Source organism: Primulina huaijiensis, chromosome 4, assembly GCF_012295235.1.
Source record: "Primulina huaijiensis isolate GDHJ02 chromosome 4, ASM1229523v2, whole genome shotgun sequence".
Lineage (NCBI taxonomy): Eukaryota > Viridiplantae > Streptophyta > Magnoliopsida > Lamiales > Gesneriaceae > Primulina > Primulina huaijiensis.
Genome location: NC_133309.1, coordinates 15729637 through 15756212, shown reverse-complemented (window position 1 = coordinate 15756212; position 26576 = coordinate 15729637).

Genomic DNA, 26576 nt, shown 5'->3' with positions numbered 1-26576 from the left:
AATTAAACCACTAAATTAGTCTACCTATTCCTTATTTTCGAGCAACAAGAATGGTAGAGAATCAATCCTTGTGCCATTTCATTCCTTAATTTGTAACCCTACCTTAATACATTTCTAGACTCATTTATCAACCCTAGTAGCCTCCACCTTCATTCCCTAGCACTCCTTCACCCTCTCATTTGAAATTTCAGAAGAAAACCAGCGGCACAAACCGTGAACCATCAACAAGTAAACAAGAGAGAAAAGAAACTCCGTCTCCGCCGCGCCGTGTTCGTCGTAGTGTTTGTTTCTTCTTAAACAAATTTCAGGCATGTAGATATTGTTCTTTTCTCTTCAATCAAGTCATATATACATTTATAAACCATATTATGTCCATGAAGCATGAAATCATCGAATTTGACAGCACATTTTTTCGAAAACCTGCACAGATTTTTCTCGGCTACTTCTTGTGCTTCACGGGTTTGATTGTTTTTGTGGTTATAGGAGGTTAGCTCGGTTCCAGGTGTTCTAGGCTGCATCTAGGCATGTACTAGGGTGTGTTAGGATCATGTTGGTCCATTAGTTCAAGCCCATACAGGCTGGACGAAGACTTGACAACAACTTTACCATAGTTGCAAGTTTGAGTCTCGATTTTTGGTGTTGGTTGGATAAGTTGAATGTTCGGATCATGGTTGGTCTAAGGCCTGTAACCATGGTTAGAACCCTTCCTTAGCATGTCTAAGACGTGACCACGATGGCTTTTCAAGGCTTGGTTCATGGTCCCATCGATTTTTTTAAACAAAACATGCAAGTGCCCCTCGGTTTCATTCATTCTGTTTTGGGTTGTGTGAGTTTCGGTCTTGGGGGTGTTGGGTGGATTGTGGTTGGCTTCTAGCCCATAGCTATGGTTTATATAACACTTCATCATGTCTAGATCGAGCCATGGTTGATCATATGACCACTGGAACGACACAAGACAGCAAGCGATCCACAGCATCGCATAGTACAGAATTTTTTTGGTGTTCTCGGTTTCAAGCTTCGGTTGTCCTAGGTGTTTGGTTGAGTTGTGTTTGGCCAAGTGCCCTTAGCCATGGTTCAATCCACCCCTTAGGATTTTGGTAAGAGACTTTGGTTGGTGGTTCATGCTCCAATGGCCATTAGTTCTTAAACCACGCAAAGGAAGCGCAGGTGCTGCCACTATGTTATGACAGCAACTTTGTCTTCGGTTCAGAGGTCATGATCGAGTTCTTTGTTGGCATTTAGCCTATGGCCTTGGACTGGACAGTACCTCTATGAGTTAGTAAGGTTGTGTTTTTGTCCGTTTGTGATTTGGTTATGTTTAGAAGTCGTACGAGAATTTACGGTACAATGTGCCAAAGTGACTCTCGAAATAGCGTTTCATGATTTTGGCCTCCATTCACATTTTTCGTGTATTACTTCCATAGGGATATATTTTTCCATCCTTTTAGGTGTATTTTAATCATGGCTAAACGATGGTTCAATGTTGGTTCGGGTTGGTACGAAGTCATGGTTGGATACTAAGTTTGTTGGGCGTAATTGTCTCGTTTTTGGTTCGGTTATGAAGTGTTGGTCAAGTTGAGTTTATTTGCATGTTTCTCATGTTAGAATTAGGTAGCAGCAAGCCTGGAAACGATCCAACTCATCCGGTAAAACAGGGTCATAATTATATTACGTGCATAAAATATAAAATGTTTATTTTTGAGATATATGCGAAATGTCTTGTGGCCACTTTACCCTTATGAAATTGCTTCACCCGGTGACTTACGACCGGTTTATGATTATGTATGGGTACGGATATCCAGTCCAAGGGCTGTGATGATCTATACCGCCCAGTATACTGTGGTTTAGTCTGTACAAACGTTCATGTTATGTTATGGGCCACTTGCGTAGAAACATTATCTCTACAGAGAAATTACGATATGATATTTTATGACAGGGCTCTATCGAGCAAACCTTTTTCGTACGATTTTCAAATATGCACGTATTTATACTTAGCCATGATACGATTTTGACCTTACACTTTACGATATGATATTTTTACGTTGCATGCGATTTTATGATATATTTACTTGTTATTCACGATAGATGCATGTTGAGTCTTTAGACTCACTAGACCTTATTGTTGTAGGTACTGATGAGGTCGGGACTGAGGGCGGGGACCAGTGAGCTGCTTGGGTCGGCAGTAGTAAGAACCCGAGGACCTCATGTTTCAGTTTATTCACCTAGGTCGGCAGTAGTAGGAACCCGAGGACCTCATGTTTCAATTTATTCACCTTTTTATGTTCAAACTCAGTTTTAATATGTGGAATGATTTCAAGTTGTTGTTTTGAAACACGATATTTACATCCGCTGTTATTTTAAAGTAAATCCATTTATCAGTTTATTTTATGAATAATGCATGTTATTTATTTAAAGAGAAAATTTTTAAATAATTCCGCAAAATTTCGAGTACGAAATACGGGCCTCTACACCTAGTTGACAAGGGAACCTAATACACCAAGGGTACGAACACACGCACACAAGAAGATTTTTGGGTCAAGTTCCAGAAGTGTTTTGGTCTGGCCAGGGCTGGTTTTTTGGGCTGGGCTTGGTCAGTAGGGTCCTTAGGTGGGTTGGCTAGCTTTTGGCTCAAAGTGACTCGGGCGTGGCTCGAGTAAATTGGGAGATGGCTCGGTAGGTTCATTAAAGGGTCAAAAACAAAAATTTAAGAACTAATATTGAATCTGTGGGTCCACGGGGGTGGCACATGACTTGGAAGGGTATAATAAATAATAAAAATGCTATTTCTAAAATTTAGGATAAAAATAACGAGTTTTGGATTTATCCGGGATTTAATCGACTCACGAAACGTTAATTAAATAATTAATTGAAACGCTTAGATTTAAACTTAATAAAATTATGAAAAATTATATTGAAGCTGAAATAATTATTAAAAGTCTAATATTTAAATTTTGAAATTTTATATTAAGTTTTGGTTTAATTCAGGATTAAAACGCGTTAATACATTATGTTTAAAGATTAATTTAAAAGTCATCGATTTAAGCTAAATAAAAATATGATAAAATTCATGTATGCTTAAATAATTATTTGGGACATGTTAGAGTCAAAGAAATGAAGAAAAACTCAAAAACGTAAAATTATACGTCCATGGGTAAAACGGTCTTTTTACATCTAGAAATTAGTAAACGTCATGGCAGTGTCCTGAATGCTGTTTTATATGCTAATATGATTATTTCAAATTTTTATGAATGTTTATATGTAAATTATGATTTTTAAATGTTCATTGATTTTTATGGTTTAATTATGGACATTTAAAAAATATGTTGCATGATTGGTTTAAAAGAAAAACGTTATATGCATGTTTAAATTTTTAAAGTGATGAGAATATGAAACGTTGAAGAAAGTGAAGTTGTAGAACCCGTTAAATCAGACTACGTATAAGCCATGCATAATTTCTAGTATTTTAAATTAAAAATGATTTCTTTATTATTTAAATCATTTTTAAAGTTGTTTGGTCATGATTATTCATTTCAAATCGCATAAGTTTAGTTTTATATTTTAAGTTAAATAAGTGAGGCCGGACTGGAGTTGGAGTATTAAGATAAAATTTAATGATAAGAAAATATTCCTAAATTTAATTTAAGTCAAAGAATAATTTATTTTAATGTAAAATAAGGTTTAAGGATTTATTTAATTAATTAGAGTTAAGTAGTAAATAAATTCTTTTATGTCCAATAATTTAATTAAAAGCCTAAATTGAAATATGTGATCAATTGAGATAAGTTCATCTAGGCTTATTTTATTTAAGAAATTGTAACTTAACAAGTTAGTAAATTTAATTTAAAAATTGGCCATGCATGGAAGACAATGTCTATCCTAAATTAAGTTATTATTTCACTAAAATACATAATTAGTGTTTAAAACTTTAAAGAGTTAAAATTCATAATTTAAGCAATATTTCCCTCCATTTATTTAAGAAATTTTCGGCCACTCCTTAAGGACTTGGATTAAGTTTGAAAACTCATTTTCTTTGATTCTTTTCCTTATTTATTCATGGTATATTAATCCCTTCAAGTTAATTCACCAACAATTAATAATTAAGCAATTTTTCTACCTTATTTTGAATGATAATTTCGGCCACCTCCTTGGTAGATTTGACTAAGTTGTCAACTCACCCTTTTTAATTCATTTCTTTATCTTTTATTGGAAGATAATTCCCTCAAATCTAATCACCAATAATTAGCAATTAAGCAATATTCTCCCTTATTTTGTTAAGCAAGAATCGGCCCTCTCATTTCCTCAAAATACCCCTCAAATCCCTTGATATCATTATCATTCCTTATCTCACAAACTCAAAGGATAGCAAGATTCATTTCTCCATTTTATCTTGCAAACTTTCCCTTCATTTCCCTAGCCATTCTCCTTCTCCGTATTCTCGAAATTTCAGTGTCCTTCAGCTTGAGAAAATCATGAGTTCTTGAGAGAAAAACAAGAGAGAAAACAAGAAAGTGAAGCAACTCCGTCTCCGCCGCGTCGCGTCGTTATATTGATTTGTTTTTCAAACAAATCCAAGGCATGTTTCTATCATTCTTTTCTCTTCAATTAAGTCATAGTATTATTTTTAAAACATCATATGTGCATGAAACTTGAAGCAAAACCGATTTTTGGACAGCAACATTTTCGAAAATATTGTACAGAATTTTCGGCCTTTCTTTGTGCTTCACGGGTTTGTGTGTTTTTGATGATTACAGGGAGTTGGTCGGTTCCAGGCGCTCAAGGCTGCTTATAGACATGATATAGGGTGTGCTAGGAAGGTCTTAGTCCATTGGTTTTACTCCCTCCCCCCCCCAGCAGCGCGTTTTGACAGCAACTTCAGCAGCTGCCATTTCGAGTCTCAAATTTGGATTCTTGCATGTCGAAGGCGAGTGTTCTGATCTTGGCTGCCCTAGGGGCTGTAGCCATGGTTAGAATCTCTCCTTAGCTTGTCTAAGACGTGACCAAGTTGGCCTTTCAAGGCTTGGTCCATGGCTTCATCGGTTTTCAAAACAAAACAAGACAAGCACCCTTCGACCCCTTTCATTTTTGTGTGGGTATGTTAGGTCATGGCGTTGGTGTGGATCTTGGTTGGCTTTTTAGCCCTTAGCCATGGTTCACACAATACCTCGTGATGTCTAGATCATGCCATGGTCGACCCTATGGCCACTGTAGTGAGTTAAGACAACAAGTTCAGCAAGAAACCCCACGCATTTGAGGTGTGTTCTCGGGTAGAGTGTGTGAGTTGTTTCTGGTGTTGCTCGGATTGTGGCTGGCCTAGGGCCCTTAGCCATGGTTCAAGCCACACCTTAGGATGTTGTTGAGAGGTTCTGGTCGGTGGTTCAAGCCCCAATGGCAAATAGTCTCAAAAACAAAGCAAGGAAGCGCAACAACTGCTGCTGTAATTTTCTGGACAGCAAATGTGCCTTCGGTTCAGAGGTGTGTTTCGAGTTCTTGGTTGGCTTTTAGCCTATTGCCTTGGACTGGACAGTACCTTATTGAGTTAGGAAGGTCATGTTTTTTACCGTTTGTGATTTGGTTAAGTTTAGAGGTCGTACGAGAATTTACGGTGCAATGTGCTAAAGTGACTCTCGAAAGAACGTTTCATAATTTTGGCCTCCATGCACAATTTTCGTGTATTACAGATTTATGGTCATGTTTTCCAGTATTTTAAGAGTATTTTAATCATGTATAAACGATGGTTCGATGTAATTATTACTAATACAATGATATGTTGGAAATTTCGTGAGGGTTATGGTCCCAGTGGGAGTCCGACGATCGTGTTTCCTTGGATACGGATATGTATATGTATACGATGATATGTTAATACGTAATTCCAAGGCTCAGTTGACCGGTGAGAGTGTTGCTCGTGTCTCCGCCGCCCAGTATTGTGGTTACATGTAGATGGATCCATCGCCCAACACGTAGACGTAGACGTAGATGAAAACCAAAGTCATAATTAACAATCTGAATTTAACGGAATAAAATGGAATACGTATATGTTGATGATAATATGTATATGAATATTTTGAGGATGACATGAATATGTTTATGAAAATTTTTATGCAGAAGGATCATGAAAATGGTTTTAAAGTTTATGTATCATGAAAATTTTTACGAAAATGTTCATGTTTGAAATTTATTCATGTCATGAAAATGATATTTTTACGTAAAATTATTTTCACTGTTGCATGTGATCTGTATTATGTATTACTTGTTATCAAGGATATGACGTGTTGAGTCTTTAGACTCACTAGGTGTGATTGATGCAGGTGATTAGGACGATTATGTTTATGGAGGTCTTGATGGTTGATCTAACTTGACCGAAGGTGCACATAACCCGAGGACCGACGCTAGTTTTTCCGACTAGTTATGATTTATGATTTCAAGTTATGTTCAAAATATTTTACGACTTTTTATTCATTTTTAAGAGGTTTTTGAGATATTATAGTATGGGCTGTATTTCTCAAATATATAGGTGGTTGTTTTATTTTAAAATGATGTCCAAAATATTTTATGTAATTTTTATGGTTCGGCCGATGCTAAGTGAGGTTTGGAAAAAAAATTCTAGCACATTTCAAGAAAAAGAAATGCAGACGTTTCAAACAATGTACATATAACAATAATTAATGGGAAGTATTTGAAATCATAGTATCTATCATGTATTACTTCAAAAACATGCCAACTTACAGTCCAAGCGTAAGAACACTGGTTTGAGACGGTGTTTCTCGCTCATATACTGTCAAATGTATCAATAATTCAGTCACTATTGTTTATACTAGGTGAAAGTTACCCCTCTACAAGTAGAACAACTAAAAGAGAAGAAAAATTACACCCTTATAAAATTCTTGTGATGGAGAAGTAAATTCTAACCTCAAGATGATGAAGGAGAGGAAGAAAGGAGCTTTTGGGAAGAAGAATTCTTGATTTCTCCAGAGTTCTTGCTGCTAAGGAAAGGAAGGAACTGATAAAGATGTCCAAAATTTCGAAGTTTATCTTTTCTTATACACAGCGGCGCTCGGGCCGTCATTTTCTACCGCTTGGGCGCCAAACATTCTGTAAAATTTGTGGGCTTGTAGTGCACCGGCGCTCGGGCGGTCATTTTCTACTGCTTGCGCGCCACATGTTCTGCCCTGCACACTGTTTCATCAAAGATCGCTCCAGAACTGGCTCTTCTGTTCATATTCTGAAAACATGGCAAACATGAAAGTTATAGCCCTATGTCTTGGCTTGAATCTCCAATTAGTTTCAGGTCATTTAGAGGTCTGAGCAAAAACCTATGCTCAATCTACCAAAATGTGTCATTGTAGGGATGACGATACACACGACACACTTCGGGGCACTTTTGGCTTGTCTTTCACAACGATTTGGACAACACCCGAAACACAAAAGTTGTAGCATTATATCTTAGATTTCTAATGGTTATGGCTTCATACAATTTGGATCAATATTCAAATCATTATGCTAAAACCCGTAAGAAATATCATATTTTCATCTCATTTCCTCCAGTCCCATACCAACTTTCATTACACTACTTTATCTACACATCTTACTATCATTATTTAGACACATATTGATTCTCAATACACCATAGACAATATAAAAATCATGTTCAAGCTCAATATTGATATCTCAATCATCACGTAAATCCTAATGAGCTAAATATCTACATAATAAACGACATAAAGGCATTATTATCATTTGTACGAGTAACCGGGAATTACAGTCGATCACCTTTGTTTTGGGATGAAGTAGAAGAAAGAAAGATGCTAGGACTAGAGTTGGTTCAACAAATGGTTAAAGTTGTAGCATTGATTCGAGAAAGAATGAAAACTGCTCAGTCTCGACAAAAAAGCTATGCGGATGTTCGAAGAAGGCCTTTGGTGTTCGAGATAGGTGATCACGTGTTTGTTAAGATAGCTCCTCTAAAGGGAGTAATGAGATTTGGAAAGAAGGAGAAGTTGAGCCCTCGTTTTATTGGACCCTTCGAGATTCTAGACAGAATTGGCGAGCGAGCTTATTGAGTGGCTTTGTCTCCTGATTTGGATAGTGTACATAATATATTTCATGTCTCAATGCTTCGTAAATATGTATCGAATCCAAGTCATGTACTTCGTCACGAACCACTAGACTTAGTGCCAAATTTGAGTTATCATGAGCGGCCGATACAAATACTAGATCGAAAGGTTAAAGTGCTTAGAAATAAAGAGATTGGGATCGTGAAGGTGTTATGGAGTAATCATGTCATCGAAGAAGCAACATGGGAACCCGAGGAAGAGATGAAGCAACGTTATCCTGATTTTTTTACGTCGTGAGGTAAATTTCGGGGACGAAATTTTTATAAGAGGAGGAGAATTGTAAAAGCCGATCGTTCTTTTCTTTTGTTATAAATTACGATATTTTATTGTGATGGTTTATGGCTTTACATTATGATCTGAATGGTAGTGAATGTTATAGAATAGAATAGATAAGGGATGGGTAGAATAGAAGGTTGAATTTGAGCCAAATAGGTAACGGAAGTGCTGAAACGGTATGAAACTGTGGCAATAGTTGTGGTTTTTAGCATAATGTTTTGTATTGTGATCCAAATGATGTGAGGCAATTTCCAATAGAAAGATAAGTTAAAAGTCTATAAATTTCAAGTTTTGAGTTTTGTTAAAATTATTAGGGAAGCTGAGCCAAAAGCGCCCCAAAATGTGCCGTGTGCATCGTTGTTCTTACACTAACACATGTTGGGAGATTGAGCATAATATTTTACTCAGACCTTCAAATGACATAAAGCCTATTGGAGATGCAAGTTGAGACATAGGGCTACAACTTTCATGTTTACCACGTTTTCTAATTATGAAGGGAAGAGGCGTTTCGGAAGCGATATTTATTATAGCTATGCGTAGAGCGCGCCCGAGCGGTAAGATTTGACAGCCCCAGCGCGCCTCGCTTTGAAAATTTGGTGTTTTGGCCAAGAGGTCCGCGCTAGGGCTGTTATATGTGACTGCCCGAGCATCCAGTGAAAGGGGATCGGTTACGGGTGTTCAAATGCGCAACGGAAGTTTTCAAAAATATTTTCAAGCAAAAATTCGAACATCTCAACTATTATGTGTAGCAAATATAAAAACACAAAATAACATTCATATTGTGTTTAGAAATGTACATATCAATCTCAAAGATTGATGTAATGGCTCCAACCAAGTTGTAAATAACTTGGCTCTTCAAAGGCAAGACAAATCTACAAGCTCTCCTTGTTCTTGAGTCCTTCCTTCAAAATCAAGCCCACCACTAACTAGGAAGATCCACCTTACACTTGCACTAGAAAATGTAGGGCATTTTTCTTTGATAAGATAATTGTTTCTCCAACTATTGAAGAACAAGATGAGAGAAAAATTTTGAGAGAATTGTGTGTAATTTTCGGCCAAGCAAGGTGAGAAGTGGTAGGAGGATGAGTTGTCTTGGTTGTGGGAAAAGCTAAAACCCTTTTAGCATCCCAAGCCTTGGAGATTGAAAAAGTAGTCTCCAACCCTTCACCTCCCATGCATGCAATGTTATTTGATTTTTAACAATTAAAAATCCATGGACTTAATTTAATTATCTCAAACATATTTGAGACTAATTAAATATTACTTGAATTTACTCAAGTCTACTAGTTAAATAATTATTCAAATTGGACTCTACAAGACCCAATGTTATTTAATTAATTCAACACTTGAATTAATTTAATTATTTGGACTCTACTAGGTCAACTAGTATTTAATTAATTCAACACTTGAATTAATTTAATTTAGTCCATAATAATGTTTATGAAAATCACAATTTTCAAATACATTATTTATTTGGCCAACTTTTAATTTTAGGAACACATTCATAAATTAAAAGTGACATTCTCTCATAGAAGTCATACTTCTATTTTTTCTTTCTCTCATAGAAGTCATACTTCTATTTTTTCTTACGCTTATAAACTCATTTATAAGCCGTTCAACACATTGAACTATTTTACTTCTCAACGGGATCTAGAAAGCTAGTAATTGTGTGGCCCTCAATGGTTCATTGATACAACTAGCCGTCGGTTCACATCTCCATGTGATTCGGACTAAACATGTCCTTATTTGAGCATATCTCATTTGCTCCATTCTTACTTATCAACTCCTTGATAAAAAGAACGTCAGAACTCAAGTCTGATAGTACTCAACCAATCATGTTAAACGCCTAGCAGCATCGCTTACATGATTCCCTAGGTATCAAATGATAGTGCCTGCAAGAACCATTCTATTATGATTACCGTACAGTACGGTCCCTTCATCTCATATATCCCGACCGATTCGACTACCATTGGTATATCGACAGTTGTCAATGAATCGACACTATGTGTCATGTCGTAGTTGCATCGATAGTGTAATCTATGAAACCCCTTTCATAATTACCAAAATACTCTGATCAGAGATTTCAAACTACATACACGTAGGATATCCATACCCGAAGGTAAGCGGTGAATCCCCGACTACAATGCATCGACTCCTATATGTTTCGCCAAAACACCCAACCTTGCCACCTGATGACCCCATGAGAGTCGGTAAACAAGTCAAAGTGTAATGCTAGCACATAGAGTCTCAATATTTTCCCGGGTCATAAGGACTAATGGTGTACAACCATAAACTAGGACGTTTCGACTCGATAACTGAGAACCACTTGGAAAGTCCTTTATGGAGGGTTGTTCAGTGCACTCTACCAGGAGCACCTATCTGCATGCTCGGACATCACAATGTCCCCTACCAATGAAACATGGTACTCACATCGCAGATACTAGTCTCGAAATCGAGCTACCAATATCCTTCTTAGCGGCGGCTGAATCGACTAGGAACTGTTTAGAATATACAGTATTCCAAATATGAGTTTCATGATACTCATCATATGAGCATCTCATATTCTTTCTACTATTTGTATATTCAAGGGCTTTATCTATGCAACTAGCATGGGTATACAGATAAAGATGTGCCAAAATAATAATTTCAAATTTTATTAAAATAAAGATTGATTATACATAGAGTTTCATTGTGAACACTCGGCCAACATTTGGCTCGACGGGCACCTACTCTAACACCCAGCAAGTGTAAAAATGTGTTTTGAGGTTGGGAATGAATAAATATTGTTTGGGAAGTGAATTGGTATCATTTTTTTTCCCTTTTTTCCTCTCCATCGGTTAGAGCTAAGGTTCTCTTTTCTTCTCATTTCTTTCATATTTTCCTTTCTTCTTCATCATCTACCAAGGATTTACGAAGTAAAGGAAGCTAGAAATTTGTTATCTTGGGCAAGAAGATGAAAGGTAAATTATTTGTGCTTTGTTTATTTGGGTTATTGATTATGATAGATGAAGTGAAGTTCATGTATGGGCTTGATTATTGTTTGAAGTTTAAGGAATTGTTGTTAATGGATTATATCATGGTTTTATGTTGTAGGATTATTGTCAAGGTGTTAAGATTATCAAGTCTTCAAGTGGTTGTAAGTAGAATTCTCCTTTGAATGCATCTCATGAACTATGAATATGATAAATGATGTTTTAAATGATTTTAGCTCCTTTAAATCATTGATTATGTATATTGTATGTATTGATATATTGAAAAGAGATGGAATTGATGCCAAGGGCAAAGTAAAAAAGCTAAGGTTTTAGCACGCACACCACGTTTTTGATAAAATGTTTCAATGAATGTTTTTATGGCTTGATGGTTGTATGGTATAGTGGTGTTACCTTTGGTAATTCTAAACCCACACGACGAAAGTTGATCAACATAATGACTTATATTTGACTGATTTTGATTGAGACGTACAGGTATACCATCGACGGATGACCTATCAATGCCATACAAATGAAAAGAAATGAATTGTTCTATAGATGCCATCTTATAATTGTTATATACGCATTTTATTGACAGATGACATATTACGGTTAAAAAATGATAAGGATTTCTTCTTTACACTATGATATTTGTATTTGTTATTACAATGTCTGCTTGCTGAGTTTTATAACTTATTTCAGTTTTGCTCATGAGATGCAGATGCAGGTAACCGAGATTGAAACGGCGGGGTGTCGAGACGGAAGAAGGAAATGTGCCAAGCTTGGAGGAAGGGTGAAATGATTATTTTGTCTATGGATAGTTAAAAATGTATTTTGCTTTGAAATGGTTGTAGTTGGTTAATATTTTTTGTTGTGACAATTGATATTTTGGGAGTTTAAACTTGACGCAATTATTTTGGTAATTAAATGCAGTACTTTTGATTTTGTATATTTTTATATATTAGTTTTGGGAATTTTTATGATGCATTTGTTTTATTGCTTGAGGCTTGTGGTAAGTTCCTGTTTACGTTGAAACTCTGCCAAAATTTTTAAAGCACATACTTTCCTCCAAATCTATTTTTTTTAAAGTTTCCGAATTATAGAGTTTATTTATTTTAAAATGGATAAATGTGTTAAACGAACTATCTCCTTCCTCCTTAATTTTTCTTTCGGATATTGTACCTGCAAGATAACGTTAGTAGAAATAAAAGATATTGATAGGATCGATTATCGTAACAAAAGTGTTTAGAAGGGGGGTTGAATAAACACTCTCAATTAAAACGGATCTTTTCGAGTTTTGAGTTCAGTTTGGTGAGAAAATGATTCTCGGAATCTTGCTGGTCAATGACAATCAGTTAAACTGAAGTAGTTGCGGAAATTAACTGACTGAAAGATAGAATACAAAACTGAAATAAAATACACAAGGATTGTTTCTGGATGTTCGGAGATTTCAATTACTCCTATGTCACTCCTTCTATCTCAAAGATAGGATTTCCACTAAAAGACTTTGATCGAATACAAGATTTGTACTGACCCACTTCAGTTTGGACTTATCACTTCCAAAAACTGAAACTCTTAGTATTACAAAATGTTCTCAATGCGTAACTGATCTTAGCACTATCGAATTTAACAATTATTACAAAGTGCTAATGAGCTCAGATTGTAGCCTTGACTGCTACGAATAAATCAAGTAATGGTGAGCTGAGATTTTGACAGGGTAACAGCAAGCTTTGAATATAGTGATCCGTGTTTTTTCCTCAGCTGTTCTTCTGTCATATTTATAAGCTTTTCTTCCAATGGTAACTTGAGATATGTTTGAATTTTTGTATCCGTTGATTGCCACTTCATCATTCCTTGGGCATTGTTTGCTTCATTTATTGTAATGCGGCGTCTTAATTGCTTTAGCCGAAATGCGTTGTTCTAAGCTGTATTGATTGAAGTGCGGCTTTTCTCATTCAGTTGCAATCTGCTATGTCTCTTTGTGGGTTGAATATTCTTTCCCGAGACATGTATAGTTGAAGGAAGCATACGGCTGAATATATCAGCTGATCGGTTTCCAACTGATCAGTTTAGATCTGCTGATTTCAGTTGTTAAGTCCAGTTTGCTGAAATATAGTTGCGCGTATCAGTTGGTTGATCAGTCTGTCAAACTCTAGAATTTATAATTTGGTTCATATTATGCCAAACGCCGGAATTTCGTTTCCAACAACAACTGATCAGTATCTGCTGATTCCAGTTGTTAAGTCCAGTTTGCTGAATATAGTTGCGCGTATCAGTTGGTTGATCAGTTTGTCAAACTCAAGAATTTCATATTTTGTCAAACGCCGGAATTTCGTTTCCAACAATTTCCCCCTTTATGGTGTTTGACAAAACTAAGTGAATAATAACTGATCATCTGAAAACATTGTAGATAAAAGAAGAGGTTTTGTAGATAAAATAAGAGGTTGATCTTGATCAGCTGAATAATAATCCACACAAATACAAGATAGATAGACTTGTAGAGATTTTTCTTCTACGAGAAGATTTCTTCTGTTGTTCTAGAATCACTTTGATCTCTTCCCCCTTTTTGTCAAACAGCTCCATCTTCAAGGATAATCTTCGAACATCTGTTGATAGAAAATTGACAGAATTGGATACGTTTTCAACAGCAGAGGTTAGAGCGATTTGAAGTACATCTATCTTTCTTGATACAAGTGTCTCCACAGCATCAACTCTCTTGCTGATAGAATCTTGAGTCACTGAGATACTCTTAACCAATCCTCTGTTCTTCTGTATATCATCTACTGTTCGAGAAAGAGATGTTAAAGCATCTTGAATTGTCGTCAGTTTCTGACAGTTGAATTTTTCAGAGTGTTCCAGTTTCAGAGAATGCTCTAATTGAGTATGCTGGATCTTGTATACATGATTGATCATTTCATTCATTCTTTGCTGAATTCCTTAATATCTTCCAGAACTTTATCAAAATCTGTAGAAATATGAGGTGGAGACTGACAAGATGTTCCTGGTTCCATTGAGACTTGATCAAAGACCACCATGGTCTTATCAGATATCATCGTTTCAGAAACAGTCTATGCTGGAACATCTGTTTCAGTTACTGCCACTTGGACTGTAGGAGGTGAAGATTGATGATGATCAGCAGAGATATTTTCCTGCTGAATAGGAGATACTGCAGGATTTTCAGTTGATTGATCATGAGCTGATGTATCTTTTTGAAAATCAGTTGTGATCTGAGCTGGCTCATCAGTTTGAAGGTTTTCAGCAATCTATTGATTTGGTGATGGGCTAGCCACCACTGTTTGATCTTCTATTTCAGCAACAACAGACTGAACTGGTACTTCTGTTGAGATAGGAACCTCTTGAGCGATTTGATCAGTTGAGTGATCAACTTCTTCAGAGAAGGATTCACTCATAAGAGATTCTTTCGCCACTGCTTGAATGATTTCATCAATGTTGGCAAAAGTCAGCTCAGCTTCAGAGTACATCTGATGTTATACAGCAGATGATTGTGGCACATCCTGAACAGGGTTTTCAGCAGCTGGTTGTGGAGATAGCTCTTTCTGCTGGGAGGAGAGTGTATCTTCTTTTGCTTTTGAACCGGAGGATTTTTCAGGGAGAACCAATTCTTGATCATGTTCCCAAAATCTGATTTCCATTTGTAGCCCACTAAGATCTGTGTCCAGTTGGGTGAACACAGCTCTATCATAATAGGCAGTAGGACCTACAGGATTGTAGTTGGATTTCAGTTCTTCAACCATTTTAGTCAGCTTTTTGACTCGAATCTGATCAAAGAAATATTTTTGCCTCTCCAATGCCTGGGCAATCGTAGCACCTTTGACTATTTTCAAGACAATCTCTTCAAGTTTAATAAACTTTTTCAGTTGGGATTTGCGCTTCAGGTCTTTGGCAAAAATTTCAGTCCTGAACTTCTTCCAGCTATCAAAAGATTCAGTTTCGCTGTGGCAAATGCATTGACCTTTTCCCAAACCAGGTCAATGTGAGTTTGGATGGCATTAGATGGCCTTGGCTCTTCAACTAGCTTGCCTTTTCCTTTGTCAGTTGTGAGAATGTAAGGAATATCCAGACCAGAATGAGTAGTGTCCACTGGTTCCCTCAATATAACGCCTTTAGATCTGGCCCGAGGCAAAATGGTAGGGCGATTTACATGAGTCAAGGGAGCTCTTATTTTAGCGGGTGTCTCTTCTTCAGCAACTGAATCATCAGGTGGAACAACCAGCAAAGGTATAGCTTGAATAGGCTGTTGAGCAGCTGATTGAGTCAAGCTCTCAGTTGGAATGAATTTCACCACTGTTATTGGTTTAGTTCTTTGCGTCCTCGGTCTCTTGACAAGCTTAGGAGAAGGAGTTTTCTCCGAATCTGATTCTCTGATAATCAGTTTTCGTTTTCCAGTCTTCAGTTGGGCAGAATTTTTGGCCTTCTTGACTAGTGTTGGAGCAGGTGGTTGCGTCCCAACCTCCTATTTGGTTTTTGGTGGCAAGATGTTCTTGGCAGTGAAGACCTTGAACTTTGAGGCTTTTCCAGCATTGTCAGCTACCAATCCCTTTAGTTTCAGAAGATAACTGATTTGAATGGCAAAGTCTCTTGATTGTTTGGTAGATTGAAGCATATTCCTTAGTATATTGAAGATAATGTGCCTCCAGTTAGCTTTCTTCTCTCCCATGATGATGGTCATCACTTGGAATTTCTCAAGAGTAAGGGCAGCTTAAGAGCCTGCTTTAGCCAATATGCCATTCGCCACAATGTCGGCTAATAACTGAACCTCATGCTTCAGTTCCTTCTTAGGATCGGAAACTTTAATTTTCCGCCCATCGGCAGACAGCAAGGATTGCATTTCTTCAATGTCAGATGTTTTGACTTCAGAGAAGCTGACGTACCCATCAGTTGGCAACGAGAAAATTTCTCCGAAGGTCTCTTCAGATAAGATCAACAGCTGACTATTGACAGTTACAGAGATACTTCCATCAGTGGTGACAAACCCCTTCATCTAGAATTCATTTACTTCCTGGGGGTAGATCTCCTGCGAAGATTGTCCCAAAAACATCCTGAGACCAGCAGATTCAATCTTCACAAAGACGTTCTTAACATCAGCTTCTTGAACTGATAAAACTAAGTCAAAATCAATGGCCATAGCGTTCAACATGTGAGCTGGGATTTGATTCGCCATTTCGAAAAGTAAACTGATCTGAAATTTGTAAAAGATAAGCTTTGGAATTAGTATGCTCTTAGGCACTGATTGTATGCGTAAGAAAGAAAACTGAATTGAGGCGGGCATAGTACATTTTTTCATGACTGTTCAAATTCGAGACACGTGTCAGTCCAAAAAAAATTTGAATAAAAATATGTGTACGTGTGCTGTAAGCGTGTGTGCAAAATGTAAGCGGTTTAAAATAGGCAACGTTATGAAACTGCAGTCACGTTAGTTGATTTGTAATATAATAAGTTTTTTAATTTGTTAACTTATACGAGAAGATTTGTAAAATATCCAGCTGAACAATCAGTTGGGAGACTGATTCATTTCAGTTGAGAATTCACAAACAATTGTCCTCTCAGTTAACATTTTCAAAAACTGATATTCCCCCTTAATCGGTGCATAGAATAATTTAAGTGACGATATAAAATAAATTTAAGGGTCAGAAAGATTATCGTTTGCTGAAACGTGACGGCCCTTCTACTTCCATGACTTTCGGCTATAAATAGAAGTAACACGGTTAGTTTCAGTTATATTGGTGAAAATATTCAAGACAAAAAAATGGCAGATACGAGTAGCTCGAGTGCTTCGCCGTTTGCTCTGGAGGCCAAGAAGGCTGTTATAGAAGATGAGGTCTTCTATAAGAGTCTTCACTACTGGCAAAAGTTACAGAAGCTTGAGTTCCTCTACAATATTGGGGAGGCTACCACTCCAGAACTGGTGGCAGAGATGAAAAAGTTGCGGGAGCACTTGAACATAGCTGTGTGGGTGGACGTCTTTAAGGATGGTCATCTCTATCAGCTAATGCTTCGAAAGGAGCTGAAAGTCCTTAAGCGCATAGCTGGTTCTCAGGGCTTTGAGAAGACATCTACCGACCTTTATCCGCTTGGTTAAAAATGTGGATAATTGTTGTAGAGGAAAAATATGATGATGTAATCCGTGCAAACATTTATGGTTGAATAAAGTATTTAAATGAGCTTAACTTTGTTTTTCTCTTTCCTGCAAATGATAAACTTCATCAGTTGTTATATATATATGAATTGCGAACTTTAAACAAATGAACTGATGAAAGATTAACTTCTATCAGTTGACTATGAACTGAAATCAGTTAAGCATTAAGTAATAAATGACAAACTGATATCAGTTAATAATGAACAACTGATAAATAAGAAGCCTGCGTAAATGAGAAAAACGCTTCGGTTGACTCGAGACTCTTTAGCTTCTTCAACATTTAATGTCATCTGTCTATAAAAAAGACGATAGAGATAAAATGTGAGATAATAACAGTTCAATATGTCGGATTCAAGTAATTTTGATGCATGCAGCAGTACGCATATTCAAGTTACCGAACAATTAAGTTCTTATTTAGAAGAGTTGAAGAAAACGATGGAGGAATATGTCTTGACGAAAGTGATGTCAACATGGTTCAAAATTCATGATTTGTAGAGGAAAAGTAATATTGGTGGTGCTCTTTCTCGTACTCAAGCAGCAACAGCAAGAAAATACATTGATCGTTTTGAAGTCAGGCATGTTACAGACCTGGTTGATGACAATGTTCTGTTACATACAATGTTATGGAAGGAATGGCATGTAATTGAGAAGATTTCTACAACTGAATCATTTTCTAGAATCCGAATTTATGAGTTGAATAATTTGATTACAGAATGGCAAGATTCAGTTGGTTTTAAGTTATCTGTTGTAATGTGGAATCGATTTTATTCTTAATAAAGTATCATTTCCAATTTGTTGATGTGTTCTCATTTTCTGCAAATAATTTTATTAGTAAAACAGCATCAACAACAATTTTAAGACAAGTCAATTAAACCACGAATGTTGCGAAAGTAAGAAAACTTAGTCTCGGGTAATGGTTTGGTGAAGATGTCAGCTGCCTGTTGCTCAGTTGAAATGTACTCCAGTCTGATGTCCTTCTTCAAAGCATGATCTCTAATGAAGTGGTGCCTGACATCTATATGCTTGGTCCTTGAGTGAAGAACTGGATTATAGGTGATGGCAATTGTGCTGGGATTCTCACAAAATATGGGCGATTCATTTGTAATTACTCCATAATCTTTCAGTTGTTGCTGGATCCAGATCAGTTGTGCACAACAACTACCAGCAGCAAGGTATTCTGCTTCAGTTGTTGAGGTAGCTATGGATGTCTGCTTTTTGCTGAACCAAGAGATCAGTCTGTCTCCTAGAAACTGACAAGATCCACTTGTACTTTTGCGATCAAGCTTACAGCCTGCATAATCTGCATCTGAATATCCAACTAAATTGAAAGTAAAGTCTTTAGAATACCATAACCCAATATTTTGTGTACCCTTAAGATATTTCAAAATTCTTTTAGCAGCTGAGAAATGTGATGGATTAGGATTTGCTTGAAATCTAGCACACATACAGACAACAAATATAATATCAGGACGACTGGCTGTTAGGTACAACAATGAACCTATTAAACCTTGATATAATGTCGCCTCAACTGATATTTCCCCTTGATCAGTGTCCAATTTTACTGATGAGCTCATGGGAGTATTTGCAGCTGAACATGATTCCATGCCAAATTTCTTCAGCCGCTCCTTTGTATATTTAGTCTGACTGATGAATATACCAGTCTCCAGTTGCTTCACTTGCAGTCCAAGAAAGAATGTCAGTTCGCCCATCATGCTCGTTTCAAACTTATCCTGCATTAGCTTAGCAAACTTTTCGCATAATTTGGGGTTAGTTGACCCAAATATGATATCATCAACATAAATTTGAACTAATAAAATGTGATCATTCTTAGCAAATTTGAACAAGGTCTTATCAACTGATCCAACAGAAAAATCATGATCAGTTAGAAATTTTGAAAGAGTTTCGTACCAAGCTCTGGGAGCTTGTTTAAAGCCATATAAGGCTTCGTTCAAATGATATACATGATCAGGAAAGTTGTGATTTACAAAACCTTGGGGTTGTTCAACATATACTTCCTCTTGTAGTTGACTGTTCAGAAATGCACTCTTTACATCCATCTGATATACCTTGAATTTCTTGTGTGATGCATAAGCAAGAGAAATTCTGATTGCTTCCAGTCTTGCAACTGGAGCATACGTCTCATCATAGTCATTTCCTTCTTCTTGCCTATATCCTTGTGCCACTAATCTTGCTTTGTTGCGTACAACTGAACCATCATCGTTCAGTTTATTTCTGTATACCCATTTTGTAACTATAATAGTTTTTGAAATTGGTCTTGGAACTAAGTTCCAGACATTGTTATAAGTGAACTGATTTAGCTCTTCTTGCATTGCATTTACCTAGTTGGGATCAGCAAGAGCTTCATCAGTTTTCTTCGGTTCTAGTTGTGAAACAAAAGCTGAATAGATAAATAAATTTAGTATTTGATTGCGAGTTCTTACTAGATCAGATGGGTATCCTATTACCAGTTCAGGTGGATGTGATTTTCTCCATCTGTAATCAGTATTTGTTGTATCATCAATTTCTTCAGTTTGTAACTGAACACAGTTTTCAGTCTCAGTTGGTGCTTCGTCAACTGGTATTTGAATGTTATCATTATGCTCTGTCAACTGATCATCAGCAACGACTTCTTGCACATCTGATTGGTCCAGTATTTCTGGTTCAGGTGTTTGAAGCATGTTTTAATAGTCATGCCTTTCATTTTTGTCATCATCTTCTAAACTGATATCTGTAAGTCGATCAACTAGCTCAACTTGATCAGTTGGCTTATTAGTTAGTTCAGTTTCATCGAAATCAACATGAGCAGATTCTTCAACATTTAGGGTTTTCTTGTTGAAGACTCTATAGGCTATACTAACTGATTAGTATCCAAGAAATATTTCTTCTGCAGATTTAGCATCAAACTCTTTTAAATAATTTTTACCATTATCAAGAATAAAACATCTGCAGCATAATATTTTGAAAAAAGTAATTATACTTTTTCTTCCATGCCAGATCTCATATGGTGTTTTCATATGATTCTATTAATCATTGATTCGTTCTGAGTATAACACGCAGTGTTTACTGCCTCTGCCCAAAATCTTTGAGAAATACCAGAATCAGCAAGCATCGTTCTGGCATCTTCTTTAAGAGTCCGATTTCTTCACTCAGCTACACCATTTTGCTGAGAAGTTCTGGCTGCTGAGAGCTCATGCTTAATTCCAACATTTTCTAGAAAATTTAAAAGAGTTTGATTGATGAATTCAGTTCCTCGATCAGATCTGATTCGATCAATTCCAACTGATTTTTCATTTAAAAGTCTTTTGAAGAGCTTTATTAGTTGCGAAGCAGTAGGGTCTTTAGTTTTGAGAAAAATAACCCAAGTAAATCTTGAAAAATCATCTACGACTACCAAGGTGTATTTCATTCCTCCTAAGCTCATGACTGGTATAGGACCAAAGAGATCCATGTGCAATAGTTCTAAGCATCGGGATGAAGATTTACATTCCTTGTTTTTAAAAGAGGATCGTACTTGTTTACCATACTGACATGCAGAGCAAAGTTTTTCTTTTGAAAAATCTATTTTGGGCAAGCCAGTTACAAGTTCATGTTTAATCAGATAGGCAATGGATTTAAAGTTTAAATGATTTAGTCTTTTATGCCACAACCAGTTTTTAGATGATTTGGAAGCAATAAAACAAATTGGTGCATAAGTTTGATCATTCCAACTGACTTTATATGTGTTTCCCCAACATTTGCCAGTTAGTATGATTTCATCAGTTGAAGTTTTGACTAAACATGAGTTTTTGTCAAATTGTACTGAGAATCCACTGTCGCATAACTGACTGATGCTAATCAAGTTATACTTCAGGTTTTCTACTAATAGAATATCTTTAAAAGTAAAGTTACCATGGATAAGCTTACCCTTACCCACATTTCTACCTTTGGAATTGTCCCCGAAACTGATGTTTGGACCAGTGTACCTGATCAGTTGGGATAACACACTTGCATCTCCTGCCATATGTCGCGAGCATCCACTGTCCAAATACCATATTGAGTTCTTGTTTGTACCTGTTACCTGTAATCACACATATAATATAACTTGGTACTCATATCTATTTGGGTCCTGAACTGATTAGTCAATAGGAATCCACACTTGGATTAGTCGAACAGACTTTTCAGTAGTTGTATTCCAAATGGTTTTTCACGGCTTTTGTGTGCTTGGTGTGTAGTGTACAGATGATACAATATTTGTTTTAGCTTTATTCAACTGATTATTCAGTCTATATCTCTTCTGAACTGGCTTGCAGTTATAGTAATTGATATAGCTATTCGAATAGTTCTTGTGAGACCTCTTTGATGACTTACTTTGTGAATCAGTTGAGAATTTTTTACTATAACCAATCTCATATTTTCTAGCCTTGTTCATATTCTCAATATGTTGCTCAATCAGTTTACTGAGCTCAATTTGTTCTTGTATCACTGGTGTAATGCCCGAGATGTAATGACTGTAATCAGAAGTGGCTTAATTAACAGTATTGAGATTGTAGGAGCTCGAGTGGGGTAGCCGGGCGTCGGTACACCAAAAGACTACTCTTTTGTACAGAACCTGTGGCGCCCGAGCGGTAGAAAATGACCACCCGAGCGCCAATGCATCACAAAAGAAGAATTCAGATAGGCTGGCACCCGAGCGGCTGAAAGTTACCGCACGAGCGCAAGAGTAGACCAATTTTAGAGCTCGGACAGAACCTTCCGCGCCCGAGCGGTAGTCTTTGACCGCCCGAGTGCCGACTGCAATTCAAGAAGAATGTGCCACGTTTCTTTTTCATGCAAGTTGACATATATATATATATATATATAAACGTTTTTCCCTCAGAATTCAGCAACAAAACGAGAAAGGGTCAGAAGATACGCCTTTTATTTGAGGAAATTGAAGTTTACGAAAGATCCGCCCGTCAGAATTTCAATCCGACTTCAGTATCGTGTTTCTATCGACGAGAGCTTCAACTATACGTAAGTTTTATTGAATTTTGATTGGTTTGAAATTATGGTATTGTAAGAATCGGATAGGATTGATATATGATGTTCTTGAGATATTAGACATCGTAGAACCGAGAACAGATTGAAGAACAGATTGTTTATACATTTGTTATAATTTTTCAGAGATGGAATTGGGATTATTCAGATTTCTGAGATTATGGATTATATTGGATATTGGTTATGATTTGTAATTGATATATATTGTTGTCCGAGTTGACGGGGATATCAAGACTATACTGTTATGCCGTCGAAACAGAATTAGATTGAGTATTGATCAGAATGAATATTGATATGAGTTGTATATTGATATTGTTCCTATTCGACACGTCATTTCAGATTGGTATTGACAGCTTCGAATTAATGACTTCGACTTCGTCAGAACTACGACTTCTTAAGGTATGAATCAATGTTAACCGGGAGATCAACTTGGGTCAGACTAGACTTGAGTTTCCCTAAATCACATACTTGTATGTTATTGGTTTCATACCTTTATATTGTTTGAATGAGTATGCTTAGTATATTGATTTATAGAAAAGTAGAGAATAACAGATAACTATTGAGTGAGAGTCACTGACAGAGGTGACAGATTATGACAGAGTAGTCACTGGCCCATTGCACATTGTCAGAATAGGCATTGGAGGATATGCTAAGTCTATGGCGGATATGCCAAGTCTATGGATATTTGATTTATATCGATGTTGCTTAGGAAGGGATCGATTCCTATAGCGGAGATTCGGTATATTGTAATATCCAGGAACCGGGATCCCAAGATTAGAGATGAGTCGAGTCTAAGATGACGATTCAAAAAGTTTTATTTGTATTCATTAATGTGACATAAATTGTGATTCATGTTCTTTGATACATGGGTTATGCTTTTACATATGATTTTATGTATTGTATTATTTCATTGTTTATACTGGGATTGTATTCTCACCGGAGTTATCAGGCTGTTGTCGTGTTTGTATGTATGCATGACAACAGGTGGGACAGAATCAGGGTCAAGAAGAGGATGAGAGAAAGGACAAGTTAGCGTGGTGATCCGGATCAGAAGTAGTTAGGTTTCAGCACTTGATATATAGTAGTTGAACCTTAGTTTCGTTTGTTGTACGCTGTACAACACTAGTACTTTTAAACTGATGTGTGTACTAGACTGATTCCATTACGTTCCGCATTTTTTTAAAAAAAATTTAGACCCTGTTTATCTTAATTGATTGAATTATTCCCAGAGAATGATTAAGAAATGAATTAACGTTCGGGTCCCCACAGCAGGTGGTATCAGAGCAGTAGGTTCCTGAGATTGAACTAGATCAGAGCAGTAGGTTTAGAACTGTAGGTTCTGTAGACTTAAATAGAAGCTAGTGAGCGGGGTAGATTGAGTTTTCTTTCCTGCTTTTGTGTGCTAGCATGATTACTTCTTGTATTATTACATGTTTACCTGATTATCTGATTTGATTGGTAAAGTGTATTAATTGAGAATGAATCAGAACCGATTCTTGATCAGCAGTAAGATGTTCGGAGGGGGGACTGAACTGAAACAGATTTGTTGTATTGGGTTACTAATCCTTTTGCTAATAAGATATGCCTCCTCGAAGAATACCGGAACAGGGCAGTACTTCGGCTAATCCGATGGATGTGACAGCAACTCCGATGGAAACGCTACTGAAGAGATTTCAGTCGTTTAAACCGCCAACCCTGAAAGGAACAGAGACTTCTGTTGACTGTGAGTGTTGGTTATATGACATTGAGATGCTGTTTGATTCGTTGGATTACACTGATGAGCGCCGAGTCAAACTGATTGGACACCAATTACATGACGTTGCAAAGAATTGGTGGATCACGACAAAGAGAGCTTTGGAGCATCGAGGTACGAATATCACCTGGAATGTCTTTAAAACTGAGTTCTATCAGAGATTTTTCCCAGTGTCGTACAGGAAAGCCAAGGGTGCAGAATTTGCAAACTTGAAGCAAGGGCAGTTGAACATTGAAGAATATGTGGCCCAATTTTCTACATTGCTCCGATTCGCTCCTCACGTTGCCGAGAATGATGAAGCTGTTGCTGATCAGTTCATCAATGGCCTAAATCCCTAGATTTTTACATTGGTGAACACAGGGTGACCGAATAACTTTGTTGATGCCCTGAACAGAGAAAAAGGAGCTGAAGCTGGTCTGATGAGACAGAAAGGAGCTTGGTATGTTCCTACAGCACCGAGACCACAGCAACCACCTCCCAGATTTGAGAGTGGCAGCAGCAGTGGTGCGAAAAAGGATTATCTGAAAGCCAGAGGAAAACAGTTTAAGACGTCTGGCAGCAGTTCTTCTAGCTCCAGTGGTTCATGACAGAGCCAGAGTTATAACGGAGTTTACTGCAGAACTTGCAGAGGGAGACATCCCACTGAGCAATGCCAAGGAGTGATTGGTAGTTGTCGTATCTGCAGACAGCAGGGACACTTTGCCAGAGTTTGTCCACAAAGAGGTTCCCAAGGATCCCAGGGAGAAGAATCAGTTGGATAAGTGGCTCAGACTGATAGATGATCATCAGCTGTACATTCTTTCCAGCCACCACCAACCACCCGGTCACAGCAGAGGCCAGGAGGAAGCCAGACAGTTAGCCAGCCTCCTAGACAGCAGGCCAGAGTATTTGCTTCGACAGAGAAGCAGGCTCAGGAAGCACCAGACGATGTTGTTGCAGGTAACTATTTTATTTCTGGTTATCCTGCTTACGTATTGATAGATACAGGTGCTTCTCATACATTTATATTTGAGAGATTTGCATTGAGTCATGCATTACTTGTTGAGTCTCTATCTGCTGTAGTGTCTGTTTCTTCTCCGTTGGGGAAAGGTTTGATATCCGTGAATTCGGTTAAACATTGTACACTGCGGTATGAAGGGCATGAGATTGAGTTAGATTGTATTGTGCTTGGGTTGTCTGATTTTGACTGTATTATCGGTATTGATATGTTGACCAAGTACAGAGCTACCGTTGATTGTTTCCACAAGATTGTGAGATTCAGCCCTGACATGGCTGACGAGTGGAAATTTTACGGTAAGGGTTCTAGATCTAGAATTCCTTTTATATCTGTTATGTCTATGACTCGTTTGTTACAGAAAGGAGCAGAGGGGTTCCTTGTCTATTCAGTTGATTTACTGAAATCGAGTCCATCATTGGCGGACCTGCCAGTGGTGTGCGAATTTGCTATGTCTTCCCAGATGAGATTCCGGGATTGCCTCCGATTCGAGAGATAGATTTCAACATTGACTTGGTACCAGGTACAGTTTCGATTTCTAGAGCTCCGTACATAATGACACCAGTTGAATTGAAAGAATTGAAAGATCAGTTAGAAGAATTACTGGCTAAGGGATACATTAGACCGAGTGTTTCTCCTTGGGGTGCTCCAGTGTTATTTGTGAGGAAGAAGGATGGGTCAATGAGACTTTGCATTGACTATCGGCAACTGAACAAGGCTACGGTAAAGAATAAATATCCTTTGCCTCGTATTGATGATTTATTGGATCAGTTGCAGGGTTCTTCTGTTTATTCCAAGATTGATCTGAGATCTGGATACCAACAGTTGAGAGTTCGAGATTCTGATATCTCGAAGACAGCGTTCAGAACCAGGTATGGACATTACGTGTTTATTGTCATGCCGTTTGGTTTGACGAATGCTCCAGCTGTTTTTATGGGTCTGATGAATTGTGTGTTTCAGAAGTATCTCGATGATTTCGTGATTATTTTTATCGATGATATTTTGATTTATTCGAAGAATATGATTGATCATGCTGAGCATCTGAGAACTGTATTGAGAACTTTGAGAACTGAGAAGTTATATGCAAAATTGTCGAAATGTGAAATCTGGTTGAGACAGGTTGTATTTCTGGGTCACATCATATCTGGAGATGGAATATTAATTGATCCTGGTAAGGTTGAGGCAATGATCAGTTGGCCGAGACTGACATCAGTGCCAGAAATTCGCAGTTTTATGGGTTTGGCCGGTTATTACCGTCGATTTATTAAAGATTTCTCGAGTATTGCTAAACCTATTACGC